Source organism: Ylistrum balloti, unplaced genomic scaffold, assembly GCF_031769215.1.
Source record: "Ylistrum balloti isolate Yb309-2 unplaced genomic scaffold, AGI_CSIRO_Ybal_v1 Utg370766, whole genome shotgun sequence".
NCBI classification, from domain to species: Eukaryota; Metazoa; Mollusca; class Bivalvia; order Pectinida; family Pectinidae; genus Ylistrum; species Ylistrum balloti.
In genome coordinates, this window is record NW_026782449.1 from 585476 (window position 1) to 598954 (window position 13479).

A 13479-nucleotide genomic window follows, 5' to 3' on the forward strand; every position below is an offset into this window, starting at 1 on the left:
AAAATTGACATTATAAAACTAGTATAAAAAACAAAGGCGATCCTAAAAATCCGGATAATTATAGAGCGATCACTTTGTTGTCGTGTCTTGGTAAAGCGTTCACCTCGGTTAATAACAAGTGTTTAAATCTAATTTCTGATGATTTTGATCTGATAAGTTGTGCTCAAGCTTGGTTTAGAAAAGGTAATTCTACAACAAACAATATTTTTGTTTTGTATTCCCTATTCTCAATATATTTTTCACTAGGAAAAACAACTTTATTGTACGTTCATCGATTTTACAAAGGCATTCGATTCTATATGGAGAGTTGGTCTGTGGAAAAAGCTTCAAAAACATAGTTACTGGAAAAATTTCCAAAGTTATTATTAAGTTATGCGATAATACCAAATCATATGTTAAAAATGGATGTGAAAAGTCGGATTTATTCGATTGTGAAATAAGAGTTAAACAGAGCGAAAATTCATCGTCATTTTTGTTTGCAATTTCTTTCAATGATTAAGAGAAGTATCTTGATGGGAAAACTATAACTTGTCCTGGAACAGTAGACAGTACCTCGAACTGTTCATTATCTTATATGGTGATGACACCGTACTGTTATCAGAAACAACAGGTGGTTTACAATCAGCATTTAGACGAATTTGAACAGTACTGTTATACTTGGAATTTGACGATTCATTAAAAAAATAGTTATTTTCTCCAAACGTAAATGTACAAGAACTCCCCATTTTACACATGCAACATAGAATTAGAAATACTTGGATACACCTATCTAGCTTTATTAACTTCTCCAAGTGAAACTATAATGAAGATTTGTTTAATATATTCAATGTAAAAATCTTCACAAAAGTTTGTAGATTTATAGAAAGACTTGATAAATTATTGAGTTCATTTCTATACCCCGTTGTGCTCTTTCTCAATGTAATTATGCAAAAGTAGATTATCATTATTTACAGAAATTGTTGTAATTTTGTACTTATGATCAAACGCCATGTATCATGTTGACTATATGTGTGTTACACACGTAAGTGTGTCAGAGTGATTGGATAAAACCTTAAACATGAACTTTGAACTTTTGAAGCTTGTATTGCAGGCCGTTTCCTTGCTCAGATTTTTTCGTCACGCTCTACTAGCTCTGGAACATTACATGTGCACGTGTTCTGCGTGTCACATTGGCATCCTCACATGTAACAAGACATTGGCCCGTGTGAGGTTGTCCAATATCGCACGCGAAAAATCCCGCGAAAAAGAGTAACCGTGATAACGCCGGTCCAGGGGTCTAGGGACAGTGTCATACTATACAATTATTTTTAAGGCATTAGACGGACTTCAAAATTACCCTAACACAAACCAAATCTAGAATGGCCCCAACTCCTTTCATTTTCTGGACATGTGCCAACTGCTAGAGTTAGGATTAGGCATTATTACGCCCCGGAGCCGTCTTCCAAATTTAGTATAATCAAACGATCACAGCTACAGACGGTTCCATCCCACTGAGGGAGATACAGGTCACCCCCTCACGTCTCCAGGACACTGACGTTTGTCGGTGAGACGATACCCGGACACGGGAGGAGTCACGGAAACGGAAAACCTGTCAATCAATCAATCGGCGAGACATTAGACAACGATGACCACTACATCTTACTTATTGAAAAAAATGTGCATGGGGTTCTAGATGGGGACACCGAATCAGATTTGGTCAATTCTTTGAGACAGCTTTTTGATCTTATGGTAAATATAATTGATCGGTTAGGGAAAACTTACACGTTTGAACACAAGATCGATCGTATAGGCGCTGCATTGACGTCACTGAACGCAAAAGTTGTAACGCTGTAGCAACAGAACAAGGAAGTTGTAAGGATAAACAGGAAACTAGAAAAGCAGTACGGGAACTATTAGGGAATTATATGACAAAATAAAAGCAACACAAGAGAAAAGTAAAATTGAGAAAATGAGACAGCATTATCAAAAACACAGGGTGAAATTCAAGGCTTAATGAATGAAGCCGAAAGTATCGGTAGAAACTAGAGCCAGTCAGGGATCACACGTCGTATGGAAATCGCGAACGTGCGCCGTTACCAGAGATACGTGCGCGGTAAATGCTGACCAGTGGTGGTCCGTTTCCTTTACTACCTACGATAAGCGAAAGGACAAAGATCATGGGTGCCGGCTCAGAGGTACTAGATTTGATATCAATGAGCAGTTTTCTGGCGCAGTGGAAGAACGAAGGGAAAGGCAATACCAGGTATCAAGGCACTACAAACGCACTGGTGACCATACTTAACTCGTCCGAAATCGACTACCAATGGATGGAGAACTGTGTGTTGAAGACAATGAACACACATCAGGTAACCAGCGGTTTTATTGAGATACAGAATTCTTCATCCTCCCAGCAGCATCCTTCTGTTGATACCTGAACACCAAACAGAGGACGACAAAAGGGGACGTAACTCCGTCTGATGGACATGAACGACATCAGCCGCGCGCGCACTGGTTCGCTGAAAGATCCAATGTCAGCCAGGTTCCTGGCCACATGAGGGACATACAGCTCGACCTGTTTTCTCGCCAAGATCGCCTGGGGGATATTGGACGTCTCCACAATAGAGATAGAAGGGACCTCTTTCGCGACCGAATTTAGACACGCGCTTCGAGAGTAGTGAAATGGACAGGAGTAATATGCCTGGGCCTAACCTCGACTTATCATATTAGGGTTGTGTGGAGGAACTTTCCATAATATTATGGAATATCTGTAGGGCCATTAAGGATAAACCAGGTACTGAACAGAAATACTATAGATAAGCACGGCGTTGTGTTTGTAAGCAACTTGGGTTGACAAAGATGAGGGAGAAGAATAGGAAGGATATTACGTTGTGTGTTTCCTGGAGTACTTGGTAGAGGCAGAGGAATTGTTCTCCTTATTGAATCAGTGATTTGTCATTTTTATAATGTGATAATGGAAATAGTAACATTGTATTGTTGAAAATATCCAGTAATTTAACTGAAGATCTAGTGATATATATTTTAGTTTGTTATTTCCCACCTATTGATAGTACTGTTTACCGAGTATACAATGACGACATATCTAGTCCAGAAGTGTTGGTAAGTCATTATAAAGGGATGGTGATTGTGTTTGGAGATTTTATCGGTAGAACGGGTATTCAGGATGATGGTGATTGTGTTTGGAGATTTTATCGGTAGAACGGGTATTCAGGATAACGGTGATTGTGTTTGGAGATTTTATCGGTAGAACGGGTATTCAGGATGATGGTGATTGTGTTTGGAGATTTTATCAGTAGAACGGGTATTCAGGATGACGGTGATTGTGTTTGGAGATTTTATCGGTAGAACGGGTATTCAGGATAACGGTGATTGTGTTTGGAGATTTTATCAGTAGAACGGGTATTCAGGATGACGGTGATTGTGTTTGGAGATTTTATCAGTAGAACGGGTATTCAGGATAACGGTGATTGTGTTTGGAGATTTTATCAGTAGAACGGGTATTCAGGATGATGGTGATTGTGTTTGGAGATTTTATCAGTAGAACGGGTATTCAGGATGACGGTGATTGTGTTTGGAGATTTTATCAGTAGAACGGGTATTCAGGATAACGGTGATTGTGTTTGGAGATTTTATCAGTAGAACGGGTATTCAGGATGATGGTGATTGTGTTTGGAGATTTTATCAGTAGAACGGGTATTCAGGATGACGGTGATTGTGTTTGGAGATTTTATCAGTAGAACGGGTATTCAGGATAACGGTGATTGTGTTTGGAGATTTTATCAGTAGAACGGGTATTCAGGATGATGGTGATTGTGTTTGGAGATTTTATCGGTAGAACGGGTATTCAGGATAACGGTGATTGTGTTTGGAGATTTTATCAGTAGAACGGGTATTCAGGATGACGGTGATTGTGTTTGGAGATTTTATCGGTAGAACGGGTATTCAGGATAACGGTGATTGTGTTTGGAGATTTTATCAGTAGAACGGGTATTCAGGATGACGGTGATTGTGTTTGGAGATTTTATCAGTAGAACGGGTATTCAGGATAACGGTGATTGTGTTTGGAGATTTTATCGGTAGAACGGGTATTCAGGATAACGGTGATTGTGTTTGGAGATTTTATCAGTAAAACGGGTATTCAGGATAACGGTGATTGTGTTTGGAGATTTTATCAGTAAAACGGGTATTCAGGATGACGGTGATTGTGTTTGGAGATTTTATCGGTAGAACGGGTATTCAGGATAACGGTGATTGTGTTTGGAGATTTTATCAGTAGAACGGGTATTCAGGATAACGGTGATTGTGTTTGGAGATTTTATCAGTAGAACGGGTATTCAGGATGACGGTGATTGTGTTTGGAGATTTTATCGGTAGAACGGGTATTCAGGATGACGGTGATTGTGTTTGGAGATTTTATCGGTAGAACGGGTATTCAGGTAATGATAGTAACAAGGTTATGGTAGTAACAAGGTTATGGTAGTAGGAATGTTATGATAGTAACAAGGTAATGGTATTAACAATGTAATGATAGTTACAAGGTTATGCTAGTAACAATGTTATAGTAGTAAGAATGTTATGATAGTAACAAGGTAATGGTAGTAACAAGGTAATGATAGTACCAAAGTAATGATAGTAACAAGGTTTAGATAGTAACAAGAAGAAGAGATTTACCAATGTATAAAGTAATGAAGATGATGCTGAGAGAGTTCTAAGGTTATTGGGAGCCTGTTCTGTTTTAGAGAATAATCAGGATGGTATAGATAGTGTGACGGAGTTAACAAATAAAATGAATTAATTATTGATGCCTTTGAAAACCGTAAATACCAATTTAAGGATTTTTGTTGTTGATGATAAGCCATGGTTTAATGAAGTTTGTAAAAACAGAGACGCTGATTATAAAAATGTATTATTCAGTCTTATGCAAGCAGGGATGTCCTTGTACATAAAAAGCGTAACTTAAAAAAAGCTGGAATTGAAATTTGAGCGAGGATATAAATCACAACAAGGAACTATACCACAACAAGATAATATGTTGAATTATAAGAGAAAAAGTAATCCGAAAGCTTTCTACAGTAAGTTGAGAAAAAGGAAGCATAATGCAATATGTAATGGAATAGTAATTGATTTTTTAAAAAAGAATCAGGATGTTGAAATTCTCTTTCCTAAGAATGAAATAAAAACATATCTGATGGTGAGGTTATTTAATCAATAAACAAAATACATCGAAAGCGTGTGGCCAGGATATGCTAATACACGACAATTTAATTAAGGGAAAAGACACACTTGTACCCTGTCTTGTAGTGTTGTTTAATGATGTTTTTAATTCTGGCTGTATTCCTACGTCATAGTTCCAATTTTTTAAGAAAAGTGATAGAAAAAGCACCAACAATAACAGAGGTATAACGTTAGTCAGCTGTTTGGGGACCATGTTCACTTCCATGTTACAGGGGGACCATGTTCACTTCCATATTACAGGGGGACCATGTTCACTTCCATATTAAAGGGGGACCATGTTCACTTCTATATTAAAGGGGGACCATGTTCACTTCCATATTACAGGGGGACCATGTTCACTTCTATATTACAGGGGGACCATGTTCACTTCTATATTAAAGGGGGACCATGTTCACTTCTATATTAAAGGGGGACCATGTTCACTTCTATATTACAGGGGGACCATGTTCACTTCCATATTACAGGGGGACCATGTTCACTTCTATATTAAAGGGGGACCATGTTCACTTCCATATTAAAGGGGGACCATGTTCACTTCTATATTAAAGGGGGACCATGTTCACTTCTATATTAAAGGGGGACCATGTTCACTTCTATATTAAAGGGGGACCATGTTCACTTCTATATTAAAGGGGGACCATGTTCACTTCTATATTAAAGTGGGACCATGTTCACTTCTATATTAAAGGGGGACCATGTTCACTTCTATATTAAAGGGGGACCATGTTCACTATATTAAAGGGGGACCATGTTCACTTCTATATTAAAGGGGGACCATGTTCACTTCTATATTAAAGGGGGACCATGTTCACTTCTATATTAAAGGGGGACCATGTTCACTTCTATATTAAAGGGGGACCATGTTCACTTCTATATTAAAGGGGGACCATGTTCACTTCTATATTAAAGGGGGACCATGTTCACTTATATATTAAAGGGGGACCATGTTCACTTCTATATTAAAGGGGGACCATGTTCACTTTTATATTAAAGGGGGACCATGTTCACTTCTATATTAAAGGGGGACCATGTTCACTTCTATATTAAAGGGGGACCATGTTCACTTCTATATTAAAGGGGGACCATGTTCACTTTTATATTAAAGGGGGACCATGTTCACTTCTATATTAAAGGGGGACCATGTTCACTTCTATATTAAAGGGGGACCATGTTCACTTTTATATTAAAGGGGGACCATGTTCACTTCTATATTACAGGGGGACCATGTTCACTTCTATATTAAAGGGGGACCATGTTCACTTCTATATTACAGGGGGACCATGTTCACTTCTATATTAAAGGGGGACCATGTTCACTTTTATATTAAAGGGGGACCATGTTCACTTTTATATTAAAGGGGGACCATGTTCACTTTTATATTAAAGGGGAACCATGTTCACTTCTATATTAAAGGGGGACCATGTTCACTTCTATATTACAGGGGGACCATGTTCACTTCTATATTAAAGGGGGACCATGTTCACTTCCATATTACAGGGGGACCATGTTCACTTCTATATTAAAGGGGGACCATGTTCACTTCTATATACAGGGGGACCATGTTCATTAAAGGGGGACCATGTTCACTTCTATATTAAAGGGGGACCATGTTCACTTCTATATTAAAGGGGGACCATGTTCACTTCTATATTAAAGGGGGACCATGTTCACTTCCATGTTACAGGGGGACCATGTTCACTTCTATATTAAAGGGGGACCATGTTCACTTCCATATTAAAGGGGGACCATGTTCACTTCTATATTAAAGGGGGACCATGTTCACTTCTATATTAAAGGGGGACCATGTTCACTTCCATATTAAAGGGGGACCATGTTCACTTCTATATTAAAGGGGGACCATGTTCACTTCTATATTACAGGGGGACCATGTTCACTTCCATATTACCATATTATTAAGGGGGACCATGTTCACTTTTATATTAAAGGGGGACCATGTTCACTTCTATATTAAAGGGGGACCATGTTCACTTCTATATTAAAGGGGGACCATGTTCACTTCTATATTAAAGGGGGACCATGTTCACTTCTATATTAAAGGGGGACCATGTTCACTTCTATATTACAGGGGGACCATGTTCACTTCTATATTAAAGGGGGACCATGTTCACTTCTATATTAAAGGGGGACCATGTTCACTTCCATATTAAAGGGGGACCATGTTCACTTCTATATTACAGGGGGACCATGTTCACTTCTATATTAAAGGGGGACCATGTTCACTTCTATATTAAAGGGGGACCATGTTCACTTCTATATTAAAGGGGGACCATGTTCACTTCTATATTAAAGGGGGACCATGTTCACTTCTATATTAAAGGGGGACCATGTTCACTTCTATATTAAAGGGGGACCATGTTCACTTCTATATTAAAGGGGGACCATGTTCACTTCTATATTAAAGGGGGACCATGTTCACTTCTATATTACAGGGGGACCATGTTCACTTCTATATTACAGGGGGACCATGTTCACTTCTATATTAAAGGGGGACCATGTTCACTTCTATATTACAGGGGGACCATGTTCACCTATATTGACCATGTTCACTTCCTATATTACAGGGGGACCATGTTCACTTCTATATTACAGGGGGACCATGTTCACTTCTATATTACAGGGGGACCATGTTCACTTCTATATTACAGGGGGACCATGTTCACTTCTATATTACAGGGGGACCATGTTCACTTCTATATTACAGGGGGACCATGTTCACTTTTATATTAAAGGGGGACCATGTTCACTTCTATATTACAGGGGGACCATGTTCACTTCTATATTACAGGGGGACCATGTTCACTTCCATATTACAGGGGGACCATGTTCACTTCCATATTACAGGGGGACCATGTTCACTTCTATATTAAAGGGGGACCATGTTCACTTCTATATTAAAGGGGGACCATGTTCACTTCTATATTACAGGGGGACCATGTTCACTTCTATATTAAAGGGGGACCATGTTCACTTCTATATTAAAGGGGGACCATGTTCACTTCTATATTAAAGGGGGACCATGTTCACTTCTATATTAAAGGGGGACCATGTTCACTTCTATATTAAAGGGGGACCATGTTCACTTCCATATTACAGGGGGACCATGTTCACTTCTATATTAAAGGGGGACCATGTTCACTTCTATATTAAAGGGGGACCATGTTCACTTCTATATTAAAGGGGGACCATGTTCACTTCTATATTAAAGGGGGACCATGTTCACTTCTATATTAAAGGGGGACCATGTTCACTTCTATATTAAAGGGGGACCATGTTCACTTCTATATTAAAGGGGGACCATGTTCACTTCTATATTAAAGGGGGACCATGTTCACTTCTATATTAAAGGGGGACCATGTTCACTTCTATATTAAAGGGGGACCATGTTCACTTCTATATTAAAGGGGGACCATGTTCACTTCTATATTACAGGGGGACCATGTTCACTTCTATATTAAAGGGGGGGGGACCATGTTCACTTCTATATTAAAGGGGGACCATGTTCACTTATATATTAAAGGGGGACCATGTTCACTTCTATATTAAAGGGGGACCATGTTCACTTCTATATTAAAGGGGGACCATGTTCACTTCTATATTAAAGGGGGACCATGTTCACTTCTATATTACAGGGGGACCATGTTCACTTCTATATTAAAGGGGGACCATGTTCACTTCTATATTACAGGGGGACCATGTTCACTTCTATATTACAGGGGGACCATGTTCACTTCTATATTAAAGGGGGACCATGTTCACTTCTATATTAAAGGGGGACCATGTTCACTTCTATATTAAAGGGGGACCATGTTCACTTCTATATTACAGGGGGACCATGTTCACTTTCATATTACAGGGGGACCATGTTCACTTCCATATTAAAGGGGGACCATGTTCTATATTAAAGGGGGACCATGTTCACTTCTATATTAAAGGGGGACCATGTTCACTTCTATATTAAAGGGGGACCATGTTCACTTCTATATTAAAGGGGGACCATGTTCACTTCTATATTAAAGGGGGACCATGTTCACTTCTATATTAAAGGGGGACCATGTTCACTTCTATATTACAGGGGGACCATGTTCACTTCTATATTACAGGGGGACCATGTTCACTTCTATATTACAGGGGGACCATGTTCACTTCTATATTACAGGGGGACCAGGACCATGTTCACTTCTATATTACAGGGGGACCATGTTCACTTCTATATTAAAGGGGGACCATGTTCACTTCTATATTACAGGGGGACCATGTTCACTTCTATATTACAGGGGGACCATGTTCACTTCCATATTACAGGGGGACCATGTTCACTTCTATATTACAGGGGGACCATGTTCACTTCTATATTACAGGGGGACCATGTTCACTTCTATATTAAAGGGGGACCATGTTCACTTCTATATTACAGGGGGACCATGTTCACTTCTATATTACAGGGGGACCATGTTCACTTCTATATTAAAGGAGCGACTTGTTAATTTTGACTCAACTTACTCTAAAATAACAAATGCTAGGTTTGGATTTAGGAAGCAGTAGTCAACCATAGCTCTATATTTGTATTATATACACTAATTAGTAAAATATTTAAAAAAATAAATTAAACTGCTGCTTTATTGATGAAAAAAGGTGTTTTACTTCATTAACAGACAGAATGGTACAATCAGGTAAAGGAGGGCATTGTGGGTAAGATGATAAATATAATACGCCCTTCTTAAATTATTCTGTTGCTTTATTGATAATAAAAAGGCGTTTAACTTTATTAACAGAGATAGAATATTTTATACAATCTGATATAGAGGGGCATTGTGGGTGCTAAATATAACACGTTCTTTATATAATAATGTAAAATGTCTATGATGATGATGATGATGATGATGATGATGATGATGATGATGATGATCATGATGATGATGATGATGATGATGATGATGATGATGATGATGATGATGATGATGATCACGATGATGATGATGATGATGATGATGATGATCATGATGATGATGATGATGATGATGATCATGATGATGATGATCATGATGATGATGATGATGATGATGATGATGATGATGATGATGATGATCATGATGATGATGATGATGATCATGATGATGATGATGATGACGATGATGATGATGATGATGATGATGATGATGATGATGATGATCATGATGATGATGATGATGATGATCACGATGATGATGATGATGATAACATTTTTGATGAGGAAGCTAATGCTTAGCTGAAAGGTGAGTGAGTGAGTGAGTGAGTGAGTGAGTGAGTGAGTGAGTGAGTGAGTGAGTGAGTGAGTGAGTGAGTGAGTGAGTGAGTGAGTGAGTGAGTGAGTGAGTGAGTGAGTGAGTGAGTGAGTGAGTGAGTGAGTGAGTGAGTGAGTGAGTGAGTGAGTGAGTGAGTGAGTGAGTGAGTGAGTGAGTGAGTGAGTGAGTGAGTGAGTGAGTGAGTGAGTGAGTGAGTGAGTGAGTGAGTGAGTGAGTGAGTGAGTGAGTGAGTGAGTGAGTGAGTGAGTGAGTGAGTGAGTGAGTGAGTGAGTGAGTGAGTGAGTGAGTGAGTGAGTGAGTGAGTATGACTTTGTGTTTTATCCATCTAGATGTAAATTAATAATAATAATAAAAAAAATAATGTTAAATGTTGTGTAAAGTATAAAGATAATTTGTCCGATTTGTTCGCTTGTAACAATGGATTGTTCCAAGGTTCACCTCTATTGTTTTCTTTACATGTAAATAATTGTGACATCCGTTTCTTAACAGATTCGTGTACATCTGTTGAACTAATAGCTATAAATTTATTTTTATTGGTGCATACATCCGACATGGTATTTCTGGCGGAAACAGCTGAGGAATTACAGAAAATGTTAGATTCATTATTGTTTACAAATAAATGGAATCTTGGAGTAAACGTGTCAAAAGTGATGATATTTCGAAATGGTGGTAGGTTACGAGAGGAAGATAAATGGTATTTTAATGGATTTGTTTTAGAAAATGTAGACGAATTTAATTACGTGGGAGTGTTACTTCATTTTAACGGTAAATTTAATAGAACCCAACTGAAAATAGCTATGTAAGGCAGAAAAGTATTGTTCTCTCTATCTATTGTCTGTAAAGAAAATTACTTTAGTTTCGAAACACAACTTCACGTTTTTGACACGCATGTTTTTAGTATACAAAATTATGTCGCTGGAATCTGGGGTTTACACAAAACACTAGACACTGAGAAACAACATGTACGTTATCGTAAAAGGTTACTAGACACTGAGAAACTACATGTACGTTATCGTAAAAGGTTACTAGACACTGAGAAACTACATGTACGTTATCGTAAAAGGTTATTAGGGGAGAAGAAATCGACCTCAAATGGTCTACCAAGGACAAGGCACAGTCCGCCTTTAAATGATCCGAAAATTTCGTATCTGTAAGTATTGGATAAAATTAAAGCATTCTGATAAGTATGTTTAAGAAGCCTGTTACTAAGATATGTTAGAAAACGGAAGCGAATGGTTGTTTGGAATGAGAGATGAACTTTTTAGACTGGGTGTGGGGTACATATGGCAATATAAAGATAGTGTTACATCTGATTATATCATAAACATTAAAACTAGATACTTTGATATCCTTAAACAAGAGTGTCCTGAAAAGATAAACTCATCCTCCGAATGTTCGCTGTATAAATAAAGTCACAAAGGTGAGGCATTGTGGTTTTCATAATTATCTTACAAAATCTATAGAAAATTCTAATTTGAAGGAAAATAGCAAAAACCATTATGTCTACATCTCACAGATATTGAATTAGAAGGTACAACAATATAAATATAATCTGCATGTTGTGTAACAGTGGTGACATAGAAGTTTTCATATTATAGTGGAATGTGAACGATATGCGGATTAAAGAAAACGTTTATATTATTGTGGACCCAGTATGTTTGATATGATAATGAGTACCAAGAAAAGATTTAATTGTACATACGTAATATGTTGAATTCCTCTACACTATGTTAATTGATGTTGCGTGTATTGGATGAGAAAGTTTGTGTTTCAGTGTTGGATGAGAAAGCTTGTGTTTCAGTGTTGGATGAGAAAGTTTGTGTTTCAGTGTTGGATGAGAAAGCTTGTGTTTCAGTGTTGGATGAGAAAGTTTGTGTTTCAGTGTTAATTGATGGTGTATGTATTGGATGAGAAAGTTTGTGTTTCAGTGTTGGATGAGAAAGCTTGTGTTTCAGTGTTGGATGAGAAAGTTTGTGTTTCAGTGTTGGATGAGAAAGTTTGTGTTTCAGTGTTGGATGAGAAAGTTTGTGTTTCAGTGTTGGATGAGAAAGCTTGTGTTTCAGTGTTGGATGAGAAAGTTTGTGTTTCAGTGTTAATTGATGGTGTATGTATTGGATGAGAAAGTTTGTGTTTCAGTGTTGGATGAGAAAGCTTGTGTTTCAGTGTTGGATGAGAAAGTTTGTGTTTCAGTGTTGGATGAGAAAGCTTGTGTTTCAGTGTTGGATGAGAAAGTTTGTGTTTCAGTGTTAATTGATGGTGTATGTATTGGATGAGAAAGTTTGTGTTTCAGTGTTGGATGAGAAAGCTTGTGTTTCAGTGTTGGATGAGAAAGTTTGTGTTTCAGTGTTGGATGAGAAAGCTTGTGTTTCAGTGTTGGATGAGAAAGTTTGTGTTTCAGTGTTGGATGAGAAAGCTTGTGTTTCAGTGTTGGATGAGAAAGTTTGTGTTTCAGTGTTAATTGATGGTGTATGTATTGGATGAGAAAGCTTGTGTTTCAGTGTTGGATGAGAAAGCTTGTGTTTCAGTGTTGGATGAGAAAGCTTGTGTTTCAGTGTTGGATGAGAAAGCTTGTGTTTCAGTGTTGGATGAGAAAGCTTGTGTTTCAGTGTTGGATGAGAAAGTTTGTGTTTCAGTGTTGGATGAGAAAGCTTGTGTTTCATTGTTGGATGAGAAAGCTTGTGTTTCAGTGTTGGATGAGAAAGCTTGTGTTTCAGTGTTGTTCCTACCTGTATACGTTGTTTCTGAACGGATGTGCCGCAAGGCTCATGATGATAAAGGATTGAATTGAAATTTATAACAGATATGAACAGTGATATGGGCAAGCTGAGAGTAGAAATGGAAAGGAAACTCAAACGGTTAAATGTGCTCCGTGATCGGATCGATACAAGGAGATCTGTTCAGAAAGTGGGGAGGATCAAAGTGAAACAAACAGACAATAAGATAT